The following is a 13,299-nucleotide window of genomic DNA, read 5'->3' as shown; positions in this document are numbered from 1 at the left end:
GCAATACATGGGCATGACCACTAGAGAGGTCAGAACACGTATTAGGGAACATCTAGGCAATATCAGGAACAAGGTTAATTGTTCAGCTCTAACCACTCACTTTATTACAGATCATGAGCAAAATGTATCCTCCTGTGCATGGTGTGCAATAGAACAGGTGTTCAATCCGTCTAGAGGAGGAGATAGAGATGCCCTTCTGGCTAAAAAAGAGGTGTTCTGGATACACAAGTTACAGACTTTGATCCCATTAGGGTATAACTCAGTTTTGTTATGAGCTGCTTATTCTATTTTCTTTATTTTATATGTTTAACCAAACTTTTCCTCTTCTTTTACTGAACTCTTCTCTGGAACTGCAGATATTTTAGTTCTGTATTTTCCAGCAATTCATTTATAACCTAATAAGCTACGTATCTGCATTTGTCTAACAACTTGCTTCTAACCTAATAAGTTACACAAGAAAAGGAAAGTGTGGAGTGATATGTAGATAGGACTCAACTAGCTTCCCCAAATCTGATATGCTCCCAATATCAGATGTATAGAAATGTGCAAGTAGTGATGGGTGTGGGGAGCGCTCTAAAAGAGCTGTGAGTATAAACTATGATTTGAAGTGTGTATACACTGTGATAGAATGTGTATGGATTTACCAAATATAATTTCTTTGAATAAATATAATTACTTTGAATCATAAATTTTTGTGTGGTTCTGGTGTTATGTAGTGTCTCTCCAAAAAGTGTGAACAAATAAACAAACAAAAACAAAACGTTGATTCTTAAAATTCTTCAAGGACAATTTTATAAAATCCTTCTATTTATTCAAAATGTGTATGCTCGGTGTATTATCACTGTACCTTTAAATAAATTGATGTGCCTCTAAATAAATTGATACACAAATTGTGCTTCAAAATGGATAGACAAACAAATCGTTATGAATTTGAAACGTGATGAATTTAAAACGTGATGAGTTTAAACAAATCGTGATGAAAAAAATGACTTAACTTCTAGATGAATAAACAAACAAATCGTGATAAATTTAAAAAACTTTACTAAGATAAAAAACAGTATAAGATCGTTTCAATCGTATTTTATGGTTATACCATACAATGAATCTGTTTAGAGCATGTGGGGGTACATCTTTATCGTAAAACAATGCTTAAAAGTTCGGATTTTTAATCCTTATGGTGGAAGTTCGGATTTGTAATCCTTATGGTTTTCTTAAGTTGTGGCCACAACCAATTTTAAAACAGTTAAAATCCAAATGTAGTACTGTGCTGTTGTTAATTTTGCAGTTTATTCTCCCCCTAACCGGACCTCTGATATTCCTTACCTCCGTGTTTTCTTTGTATTACCTTGGGTTCTGGGAAGAGTGCTTTTTGTAAGTAGGTCGAGTTCTCCAAGCGGCTTTGCCGCTGTTTGAATTTCCTCCGCAACTACTTCCTACCCTGATGTGCGTGTGACGTTGACGTTGTACACGGAGGACCAATCAGGCAACCGGATCGTGGGGGGAGTGTTTCTCGTACTGGAGCCAATCTTTCCACACTCGATGTCAGGTTTTCTACGCGTTTCAGCGCCGTAACTTGCGCCTTTATCAAGACTGTTTTGTTTTTGTTTGTTTATTTGTTCACACTTTTTGGAGAGACACTACATAACACCAGAACCACACAAAAATTTATGATTCAAAGTAATTATATTTATTCAAAGAAATTATATTTGGTAAATCCATACACATTCTATCACAGTGTATACACACTTCAAATCATAGTTTATACTCACAGCTCTTTTAGAGCGCTCCCCACACCCATCACTACTAATAAGTTACACAAACATGTAAATTATGTTTTGGCTTTTTCTCACAGATTGTTTTCTAAATGTCTTAAAATCAAGGCCTCTTTGTCTAGTATTAATTTTTGAACCCAATTAGTATCTGGCCAAATTCCAAGAAAGCATATCTTACTAATTCTAACATAGAGAACCTTTTTTTTTCTAGTAACCACTAATCACGTGAGATTTATTGGCCAATCATTATCAGCCAATTAGCTCTCTGCTTTGTAAGGAACTGTAATAGTATAAAAATGCATGTATATGAAAATGTGTTAGTCTTGCGTTGCTGTGTTTTGTGCTGGGACACTGTTGCAACAGTGTAATAAAGATTACCTCTCCTGAGGTGAGCCCTTGTTTGATAAATATCTGGACCTCTTTATTACTGCACCTGAGACGAGCTCACTCATGACAGTAACTTGGTGACTCTGGTGGGACGTGCTTCAGGTCGACCTTCCGTGCCTCCCTGGCTGGGAACCAACATCTGTGCGCACCCATCTGATTTAGGTCTATAGCTTACCTGTGGGAGGTTTAGTCTTGTTGGCCAGGGAGTCCCGGGGGCGATAAGGGAGTATGTCCTGAGGAACAGACCACAAACAACGGACACAATCTACCCCTTGGACCGGTCTGTGAGTGTCTTCTTGTCTTTTGTGTTCATGTGTGTGTAATATATGTTGTGGGTCTTTTACCCTGTTTTTGTTTTATATACTGGATCACTATTAAATTCAGTGGGACATCTGTCTGGCAGTTAAACACCATTAGGGTGCCATCCCACTATAAAATAAAGTTTCAGGTGATAGGGATTTTTACAGAGCCAGAAATAGTGATCCAAGACATATTGTGACTTGAGACTATAGTGCTAATCTCTCCCGCTAAGCAGGGACGTTGAGGTAGTGTCCGTCCGGTAACTGCAGGGACTTGATTGACTATACAGGGAGTGCAGAATTATTAGGCAAGTTGTATTTTTGAGGATTAATTTTATTATTGAACAACAACCATGTTCTCAATAAACCCAAAAAACTCATTAATATCAAAGCTGAATATTTTTGGAAGTAGTTTTTAGTTTGTTTTTAGTTTTAGCTATTTTAGGGGGATATCTGTGTGTGCAGGTGACTATTACTGTGCATAATTATTAGGCAACTTAACAAAAAACAAATATATACCCATTTCAATTATTTATTTTTACCAGTGAAACCAATATAACATCTCAACATTCACAAATATACATTTCTGACATTCAAAAACAAAACAAAAACAAATCAGTGACCAATATAGCCACCTTTCTTTGCAAGGACACTCAAAAGCCTGCCATCCATGGATTCTGTCAGTGTTTTGATCTGTTCACCATCAACATTGCGTGCAGCAGCAACAACAGCCTCCCAGACACTGTTCAGAGAGGTGTACTGTTTTCCCTCCTTGTAAATCTCACATTTGATGATGGACCACAGGTTCTCAATGGGGTTCAGATCAGGTGAACAAGGAGGCCATGTCATTAGATTTTCTTCTTTTATACCCTTTCTTGCCAGCCACGCTGTGGAGTACTTGGACACGTGTGATGGAGCATTGTCCTGCATGAAAATCATGTTTTTCTTGAAGGATGCAGACTTCTTCCTGTACCACTGCTTGAAAAAGGTGTCTTCCAGAAACTGGCAGTAGGACTGGGAGTTGAGCTTGACTCCATCCTCAACCCGAAAAGGCCCCACAAGCTCATCTTTGATCATACCAGCCCAAACCAGTACTCCACCTCCACCTTGCTGGCGTCTGAGTCGGACTGGAGCTCTCTGCCCTTTACCAATCCAGCCACGGGCCCATCCATCTGGCCCATCAAGACTCACTCTCATTTCATCAGTCCATAAAACCTTAGAAAAATCAGTCTTGAGATATTTCTTGGCCCAGTCTTGACGTTTCAGCTTGTGTGTCTTGTTCAGTGGTGGTCGTCTTTCAGCCTTTCTTACCTTGGCCATGTCTCTGAGTATTGCACACCTTGTGCTTTTGGGCACTCCAGTGATGTTGCAGCTCTGAAATATGGCCAAACTGGTGGCAAGTGGCATCTTGACTTTTCTCAGTTCATGGGCAGTTATTTTGCGCCTTGGTTTTTCCACACGCTTCTTGCGACCCTGTTGACTATTTTGAATGAAACGCTTGATTGTTCGATGATCACGCTTCAGAAGCTTTGCAATTTTAAGAGTGCTGCATCCCTCTGCAAGATATCTCACTATTTTTGACTTTTCTGAGCCTGTCAAGTCCTTCTTTTGACCCATTTTGCCAAAGGAAAGGAAGTTGCCTAATAATTATGCACACCTGATATAGGGTGTTGATGTCATTAGACCACACCCCTTCTCATTACAGAGATGCACATCACCTAATATGCTTATTTGGTAGTAGGCTTTCGAGCCTATACAGCTTGGAGTAAGACAACATGCATAAAGAGGATGATGTGGTCAAAATACTCATTTGCCTAATAATTCTGCACTCACTGTAGTGCTAATCTCTCCCACTAGGCAGGGACGTTGAGGAAGTGTCCGTCCGGTAACTGCAGGGACTTGATTAGGGATTAAAGTGAGATGTGGATTTTGAGGAGTTAAAGTGCCCCTGTTTTTGGTCGAATTTTTGTAGACTGGGCACTTTGTCATTAAAATTTACATTTACTTTAAGGAACAGGGATAAAATAATGGGATCCCGGCTGTCTAAAGTAGACAAAGACTCTCCCGTTGTTAAAGTATATGCAAATTAGTGATCCTGAATTAAGGTGGCCGAGATTTGGGTCCTTTGAGCTCTCTAAATTAATTGCCCTCTGCAATCTTCTGGTTGATATATGCCCTCCGCAATCTTCTGGTTGATATATGCCCTGACCAGATGTACTAGTATTATCTTTTTGAGAATAGTAGGGTTGCGGACGTCAAAACCCAAATGAAAATGTGTTTTCTGTGTCACTAAAAGTTTGATGTATGTTAAAATTGCGTAAGAATAAATGCTGGGAGTGAAATATTAGAGGGATGCGAGTTGATATGATTTTTGTATACAATCGCTGCAAAAGAAAGCTGGCCTTGATGTTTGATGCAGGCTAGAGCTGTGTGTGTGTATCAGGGATTCTTAGCTAAGAAATTTGATGCTGTAATGATTTGCTTGTTATTGCTGTAACTTGGTTTTAAAGTCTAATGTATGTTCTTAAATTTGTGTTCCAATAATAGCATTTTTTTTAGTTTTAAGTGATATTTGTTTTATGCATGGGCTGATTAGAGATTTAATGTGTTTCCACCTGTTTGAGGCATATCAAATATATGAAGTATGAAGTTAGTGAAGTAACTAAGGACTTTGTAAGTGCGATGGTATGTGATTTTTGGTCACGCTCTAGTAAATATGAGAGTTTTTTCTGGTATATGATTAATGGGTTAAGTATGTTGTATTTGCAAGAGTTTGTGGAAAATATAAATTAGGTGAAAAAAAAAAAATCTTGTCTTATTTGCCATTGGAGTTTTGCTTCTTTGCTGTATTATGGACTGTATGTCATTAGATGTATCTAAAGTATTTGGGTCTGTTTCTTTTGCAATAAATATTTAAGTATATGCAGGTTGTGATGCAGTGGGGTGGTGGAGTTTTGATGGTAAATAAGACAATAAGGTTGAATATGTAATATGATAAATGGTCAGCCCTTATGGTAACAGTACACTGTAAAATTGTTTGTTATACTAATGTATTTTCAATGACTTGTTATACAAGCTGCATAGTATAAAATGTAGGAGAAATTGCATTTGCAAGTTTATTTGTATATACGAAGTAGCTGGTTTTGTGTTTTTGAAACAGTTATTGCAATGGGTTGAATTTCAGATAATAAGCATAGCTCGTTGTGTTCCTTATCTTATATTGTCTGTAAAACCAGAGCTCAGTGCTTAGACAGAGCAATGGAAAATTGTCATTTTATTACTTAAAGGGCCAGTTCTCTCATGGGAAAGGGGTTCATGAGCAGCAATAATACTGTATTAACAAGTAAAGGAGATAATACATAAAATGTAGTAGTTTGTAAAATATATATATTTTTTTTACATTTTCTGTCTTCTTTGCAGTTCAGCTAAATGTCACTGGAATGCCCTGATAAAAGGGCAGTGCTACAATGCTCTATTACCCGGTCCCATGGCCAATCAGAGTGCTTTAGTAAATGATATGCTAAAGACAATAAACCTCCAATGTGCACACACAATCCAGCAGCTAACAAAATAAATTAAAATATCACTCCCCACACTTTACATTTAACTGTCTCTGGGAGCATAATAATTGCATAAGGTGACCTGGGTGATTTTCTATATTTTTTACTTTAGTTTGTTTTACAATAGTTTGGTTACATAACCACCTTGCGCAGAGACCTTTCCTTGTGTGTGCATATATATATATATATAAAATATAAAACCTGCCGTTTAGATAGCAGACATTTAGGCAGTGTAAATCAATCCTCTCTGTAATGCAAACTGAACTGATGACAGCTGCCTGCAGTCTTTGTGCTGCAATCTGTCGGCTAGATTTGGAGTTTTGTCGGTAACGACCCGAAAAACTAACGCCGGCTTTTTTCTGGCCGCACCATAAAAATAACTCTGGTATTGAGAGTCCACATAAAGGCTGCGTTAGGCTCCAAAAAAGGAGCGTAGAGCATTTTTAACGCAGCTTCAACTCTCGATACCAGAGTTGCTTACGCAAGCGGCCAGCCTCAAAAACGTGCTCGTGCACGATTCTCCCATAGGAAACAATGGGGCTGTTTGAGCTGAAAAAAAACCTAACACCTGCAAAAAAGCCGCGTTCAGCTCCTAACGCAGCCCCATTGTTTGCTATGCGGAAACACTTCCTACGTCTGCACCTAACACTTTAACATGTACCCCGAGTCTAAACACCCCTAACCTTACACTTATTAACCCCTAATCTGCCGCCCCCGCTATCGCTGACCCCTGCATATTATTATTAACCCCTAATCTGCCGCTCCGTAAACCGCCGCTACTTACATTATCCCTATGTACCCCTAATCTGCTGCCCTAACATCGCCGACCCCTATATTATATTTATTAACCCCTAATCTGCCCCCCACAACGTCGCCTCCACCTGCCTACACTTATTAATCCCTAATCTGCCGACCGGACCTGAGCGCTACTATAATAAAGTTATTAACCCCTAATCCGCCTCACTAACCCTATAATAAATAGTATTAACCCCTAATCTGCCCTCCCTAACATCGCCGACACCTAACTTCAATTATTAACCCCTAATCTGCCGACTGGAGCTCACCGCTATTCTAATAAATGTATTAACCCCTAAAGCTAAGTCTAACCCTAACACTAACACCCCCCTAAGTTAAATATAATTTACATCTAACAAAATTAATTTTCTCTTATTAAATAAATTATTCCTATTTAAAGCTAAATACTTACATGTAAAATAAATCCTAATATAGCTACAATATAAATTATAATTATATTATAGCTATTTTAGGATTAATATTTATTTGACAGGTAACTTTGTATTTATTTTAACCTGGTACAATAGCTATTAAATAGTTAAGAACTATTTAATAGTTACCTAGTTAAAATAATTACAAAATTACCTGTAAAATAAAGCCTAACCTAAATTACAATTAAACCTAACACTATACTATCATTAAATTAATTAAATAAAATACCTACAATTACCTACAATTAAACCTAACACTACACTATCAATAAATAAATTAAATACAATTCCTACAAATGACTACAATGAAATAAACTAACTAAAGTACAAAAAATAAAAAAGAACTAAGTTACAAAAAATAAAAAAAATATTTACAAACATAAGAAAAATATTACAACAATTTTAAACTAATTACACCTACTCTAAGCCCCCTAATAAAACAACAAAGACCCCCAAAATAAAAAATGCCCTACCCTATTCTAAATTACTAAAGTTCAAAGCTCTTTTACCTTACCAGCCCTGAACAGGGCCCTTTGCGGGGCATGCCCCAAGAAGTTCAGCTCTTTTGCCTGTAAAAAAAAAAAACATACAATACCCCCCCCAACATTACAAACCACCACCCACATACCCCTAATCTAACCCAACCCCCCTTAAATAAACCTAACACTAAGCCCCTGAAGATCTTCCTACCTTATCTTCACCCTGCCAAGTTCACCGATCCGTCCTGAAGAGCTCCTCCGATGTCCTGTTCCAAGCCCAAGCGGGGGGCTGAAATAGGTCCATGATCCGGCTGAAGTCTTCATCCAAGCGGGAGCTGAAGAGGTCCATGATCTGGATGAAGTCTTCATCCAAGCGGGAGCTGAAGAGGTCCATGATCCGGATGAAGTCTTCTATCAACGGCATCTTCTTTCTTCCGGATCCATCTTGCAGACCTCCGACGCGGAACATCCTCTTCTCCCGACGCCTACTAGCCGAATGACGGTTCCTTTAAGGGACGTCATCCAAGATGGCGTCCCTCGAATTCCGATTGGCTGATAGGATTCTATCAGCCAATCGGAATTAAGGTAGGAATATTCTGATTGGCTGATGGAATCAGCCAATCAGAATCAAGTTAAATCCGATTGGCTGATCCAATCAGCCAATCAGATTGAGCTCGCATTCTATTGGCTGTTCCGATCAGCCAATAGAATGCGAGCTCAATCTGATTGGCTGATTGGATAAGCCAATCGGATTGAACTTGATTCTGATTGGCTGATTCCATCAGCCAATCAGAATATTCCTACCTTAATTCCGATTGGCTGATAGAATCCTATCAGCCAATCGGAATTCGAGGGACGCCATCTTGGATGACGTCCCTTAAAGGAACCGTCATTCGGCTAGTAGGCGTCGGGAGAAGAGGATGTTCCGCGTCGGAGGTCTGCAAGATGGATCCGGAAGAAAGAAGATTGAAGATGCCGTTGATAGAAGACTTCATCCGGATCATGGACCTCTTCAGCTACCGCTTGGATGAAGACTTCATCCGGATCATGGACCTCTTCAGCTCCCGCTTGGATGAAGACTTCAGCCGGATCATGGACCTCTTCAGCCCCCCGCTTGGGCTTGGATCAGGACATCGGAGGAGCTCTTCAGGATGGATCGGTGAACCTGGCAGGGTGAAGATAAGGTAGGAAGATCTTCAGGGGCTTAGTGTTAGGTTTATTTAAGGGGGGTTTGGGTTAGATTAGGGGTATGTGGGTGGTGGTTTGTAATGTTGGGGGGGGTATTGTATGTTTTTTTTTTTTACAGGCAAAAGAGCTGAACTTCTTGGCGCATGCCCCGCAAAGGGCCCTGTTCAGGGCTGGTAAGGTAAAAGAGCTTTGAACTTTAGTAATTTACAATAGGGTAGGGCATTTTTTATTTTGGGGGTCTTTGTTGTTTTATTAGGGGGCTTAGAGTAGGTGTAATTAGTTTAAAATTGTTGTAATATTTTTCTTATGTTTGTAAATATTTTTTTATTTTTTTGTAACTTAGTTCTTTTTTATTTTTTGTACTTTAGTTAGTTTATTTCATTGTAGTTATTTGTAGGAATTGTATTTAATTTATTTATTGATAGTGTAGTGTTAGGTTTAATTGTAGGTAATTGTAGGTATTTTATTTAATTAATTTAATGATAGTATAGTGTTAGGTTTAATTGTAATTTAGGTTAGGCTTTATTTTACAGGTAATTTTGTAATTATTTTAACTAGGTAACTATTAAATAGTTCTTAACTATTTAATAGCTATTGTACCAGGTTAAAATAAATACAAAGTTACCTGTCAAATAAATATTAATCCTAAAATAGCTATAATATAATTATAATTTATATTGTAGCTATATTAGGATTTATTTTACAGGTAAGTATTTAGCTTTAAATAGGAATAATTTATTTAATAAGAGATAATTAATTTCGTTAGATGTAAATTATATTTAACTTAGGGGGGTGTTAGTGTTAGGGTTAGACTTAGCTTTATGGGTTAATACATTTATTAGAATAGCGGTGAGCTCCAGTCGGCAGATTAGGGGTTAATAAGTGTAGGCAGGTGGAGGCGACATTGAGGGGGGCAGATTAGGGGTTAATAAATATAATATAGGGGTCGGCGGTGTTAGGGGCAGCAGATTAGGGGTACATAAGGATAATGTAGGTGGCGGCGCTTTGCGGTCGGCAGATTAGGGGTTAATAAGTGTAGGTAGGTGGAGACGACGTTGTGGGGGGCAGGTTAGGGGTTAATAAATATAATACAGGGGTCGGCGGTGTTAGGGGCAACAGATTAGGGGTACATAAGGATAACGTAGGTGGCGGTCGGCAGATTAGGGGTTAAAAAAAATTATTCGAGTGTCGGCGATGTGGGGGGACCTCGGTTTAGGGGTACATAGGTAGTTTATGGGTGTTAGTGTACTTTAGAGTACAGTAGTTAAGAGCTTTATAAACCGGCGTTAGCCCAGAAAGCTCTTAACTACTGACTTTTTTCCTGCGGCTGGAATTTTGTCGTTAGATGTCTAACGCTCACTTCAGACACGACTCTAAATACCGGAGTTAGATGTTAGAGATAGAGTATGGAAAAGTCGCGGCTGAAAAGTGAGCGTTAGACCCTATTTTGAGTGACTCCAAATACCGGCGGTAGCCTAAAACCAGCGTTAGGAGCCTCTAACGCTGGTTTTCACGGCTAACGCCAAACTCCAAATCTAGGCCTGTGAGACTAGCAGTGGGGGAAAAAAAAGAGTTACATTTGCTTTCCAGCTGATTGAGGCTTCATGCCGATGTGGATTTGACTTCTAAGTTAAATACATGCAGGTCTGTGTAAAAGTCTGTTCTAATACAGGAGTGGAATTGCATGTTGCAAACATTTTTTTGTTTGTTTTTTTAAGTTGCAAACTGAGAGATATCACTGACCTGAATGTATTCAAGCTCTAAAAAAAACTGCTCACTGCTCAAAACGGAGTCAGGGGGTGGAGCATGTGCTATGCACTGAAGGCAGGGAAACAAAAAAATTTTTTAAAGGGGTACTGGCAAACTAATATAAAATCTGAGATTTCAAAAAAATATTTACAGAGAAAGAAAATGAAGTTTATTGTATGCTCACCACTAGTATATTTAACTATGTCAGCAGTTTCAATTAAAAATATTCTTAATTTGGGTAAACTGTCCCTTTAGCTATCCTGCACCCCTGTGAGTGTAGTTTCTTATGCTGGCTTGTTTACTTAGGCTGATTAATAGCTGAGACTCCAGTATAAAACTTTTACTATAGGTGGGAATACCACAGGCTAAATCAGCTATTTCAAATGCCAAAATAGAGGAAAGGAGCTTGTACAGGGACATCCTTTACACATTTATGTGCCACACGCAGTACACCTCTTACTCAGTCAGACAAATACACAACATTTTTTTAAAACCAACGTCTCACTAGGTATGAGACATTGCTTCTTGTACCTTCTATTATCACTATCATCCACTGTACCTCTCTCAACCCAGCAACTTTGTTACCTCTACCTGATGATGGTACCCCACACCATGACTGTTTATCTGTATCTCTCTTTTCCTCCAAACCAAGGGATGACATCTCTGATGTACCTCTACCTGGCCTGGATTGGACACTGTTCTGTGATGGAAGTTTGAGGATGGTGAACGGTTCTCGTCAGTCCGGCTATGCTGTAGTCATGACATATTCTGTTATAGAGGCTGAGCCCCTCCCATCTCACTACAGTGTCCAAGCGGCTGAGCTACATGCACTCACACTTGCTTGTCAGCTCTCAAAGGACAGGTCAGTAAACATTTACACTGATAGTAAATATGCCTTTGGGATTGTACATGCCACTGGTCAATTATAGAAATTAAGGGGTTTTCTAACTTCTGCTGATACCCAAATTGCCAATGCACCACAAGTTTTTGCACTCCTTGACTCAATCCATTTACCCATTTCCATCTATGTCATGCATTACAAAGCACACACCCACTCACAGGAGCCCATTTCACTTTGTAATAGCTATGCTGATCTAATTGCTCAGCATGCAGCTTCTCTGCCACTTATCCTTCTCTCAGTCACCCACACTCACAAACCTCACCCTCTTGACACTACATTGTCTTCTCTTTACACTTCTCTTCCTGAACAAACTGATTACTTCCTGGACTAGTCTTGGGCTTACCTGTGACTCTTTTGCTATCTGCCCTGCTCTACCTCATGCTATCCTTTCTGCATAACCAAACACACTGAGGTACCACACGATTTGCTGAAACCCTTAACAGACACTGGTTTGCCCCCGGTATCCAGCAAGCATCAAAATTAGTTGTATTGAATTGTGTGACTTGTGCTCAATTCAATCCAAGGGGGGAACCTAAAGGCCCACCAGGCGGACGGCCATGGGCATTTCAACTTTTTGAATGTTTACAAATTGACTTTCCTGACATGCTTCCTTGTAGGGGTTTCAAACATTTACTTGTGGAGGCCTTTCCTACCAGAACTGTGAAAGCCCAGCACCTTCCTGACCCTGCAGTGGGTGATGTACAAGTGTTTATCTTTTGCAACTGCAGACTTTCTCTCCACAGACATGTCTCTCTCTCAGTCTTTGCCATTGGATGTGACTGCACACCCCTTCCAGTTAGGTGACTCCATTTTAGTCAAGACCTATCAAAAGAAGTCACTGCAGCCTCTCTTCAAAGGTCCTTACTGATTTTGCTGACTACTCCAACAACTATTAAAGTTGCCAAGGTCGACTCTTGGATCCACTACTCCAGGTGTAAAAGATACAGCCCAGAAAAAGAAGCAACCTGCAACGGAGCAAAGAAAGAAGAAGCTGGGGCAACCAAGGCCTCTGAAGAAAGGGTAACCAAGAGCCCTGATGAAGAGTGAATAATTCAGACCCTTCCTGGTTTGAAACTCAGACTAACCAGAAATAGTAAAATCCCACTATCTGATTGAGTGAAACTGAAAGATTTGTCTTCCTTACTCTTATTTTCATTGTCTCACTCCTCTGTTATCTTGAGTAACATTCCTCAATATGTCTCCTTTGTTTTGTGTCACACTTTTGACCATGCTCTCTTACTCTATTTCAGAATATGTGTCTCCTGGTCAGTGTGTTTCTTCTAACCCTTTTACTAAATACTCCTGTTCTGGTAACCTTATATCTGTGGCAGTTTTCCCTCACACTGCTAGCTGCCCCCAACAAGTAATTATACTCAAAGTTCGCAATAAAAATCTTAAGGGTTTTGTTATCCAGTCTATTTGCATAGCCCCCACTACTGAATGTGGTTTGAAAATTATGGAGTGGGTAGCTGAGAAACGAAAGTTACCCCTCCTTGCTTGGTGTTCCCATATAACTACCTTTGCCACAACCCCTTTTTACCCCCATTATTCTTTTCCCCATAATGATAATTTACCTAATACCCAATTGTCTTCAGAGAACGGTCTCTTAGGTGAATAGGGACTAAACTGACATGTTGCCCTACTCCAAACTATAGCCCATCACACTGAGGGCAACTGTTATATTTGTGCTCACATTCCTACTCATAAGGGGGGTATTCCTCTCATGGGTATTAATGTT

The sequence above is a fragment of the Bombina bombina genome, chromosome 10 (genome assembly GCF_027579735.1).
Source record: "Bombina bombina isolate aBomBom1 chromosome 10, aBomBom1.pri, whole genome shotgun sequence".
In the NCBI taxonomy this organism is placed as follows: domain Eukaryota; kingdom Metazoa; phylum Chordata; class Amphibia; order Anura; family Bombinatoridae; genus Bombina; species Bombina bombina.
Note: the sequence above shows the minus strand (reverse complement) of the source record.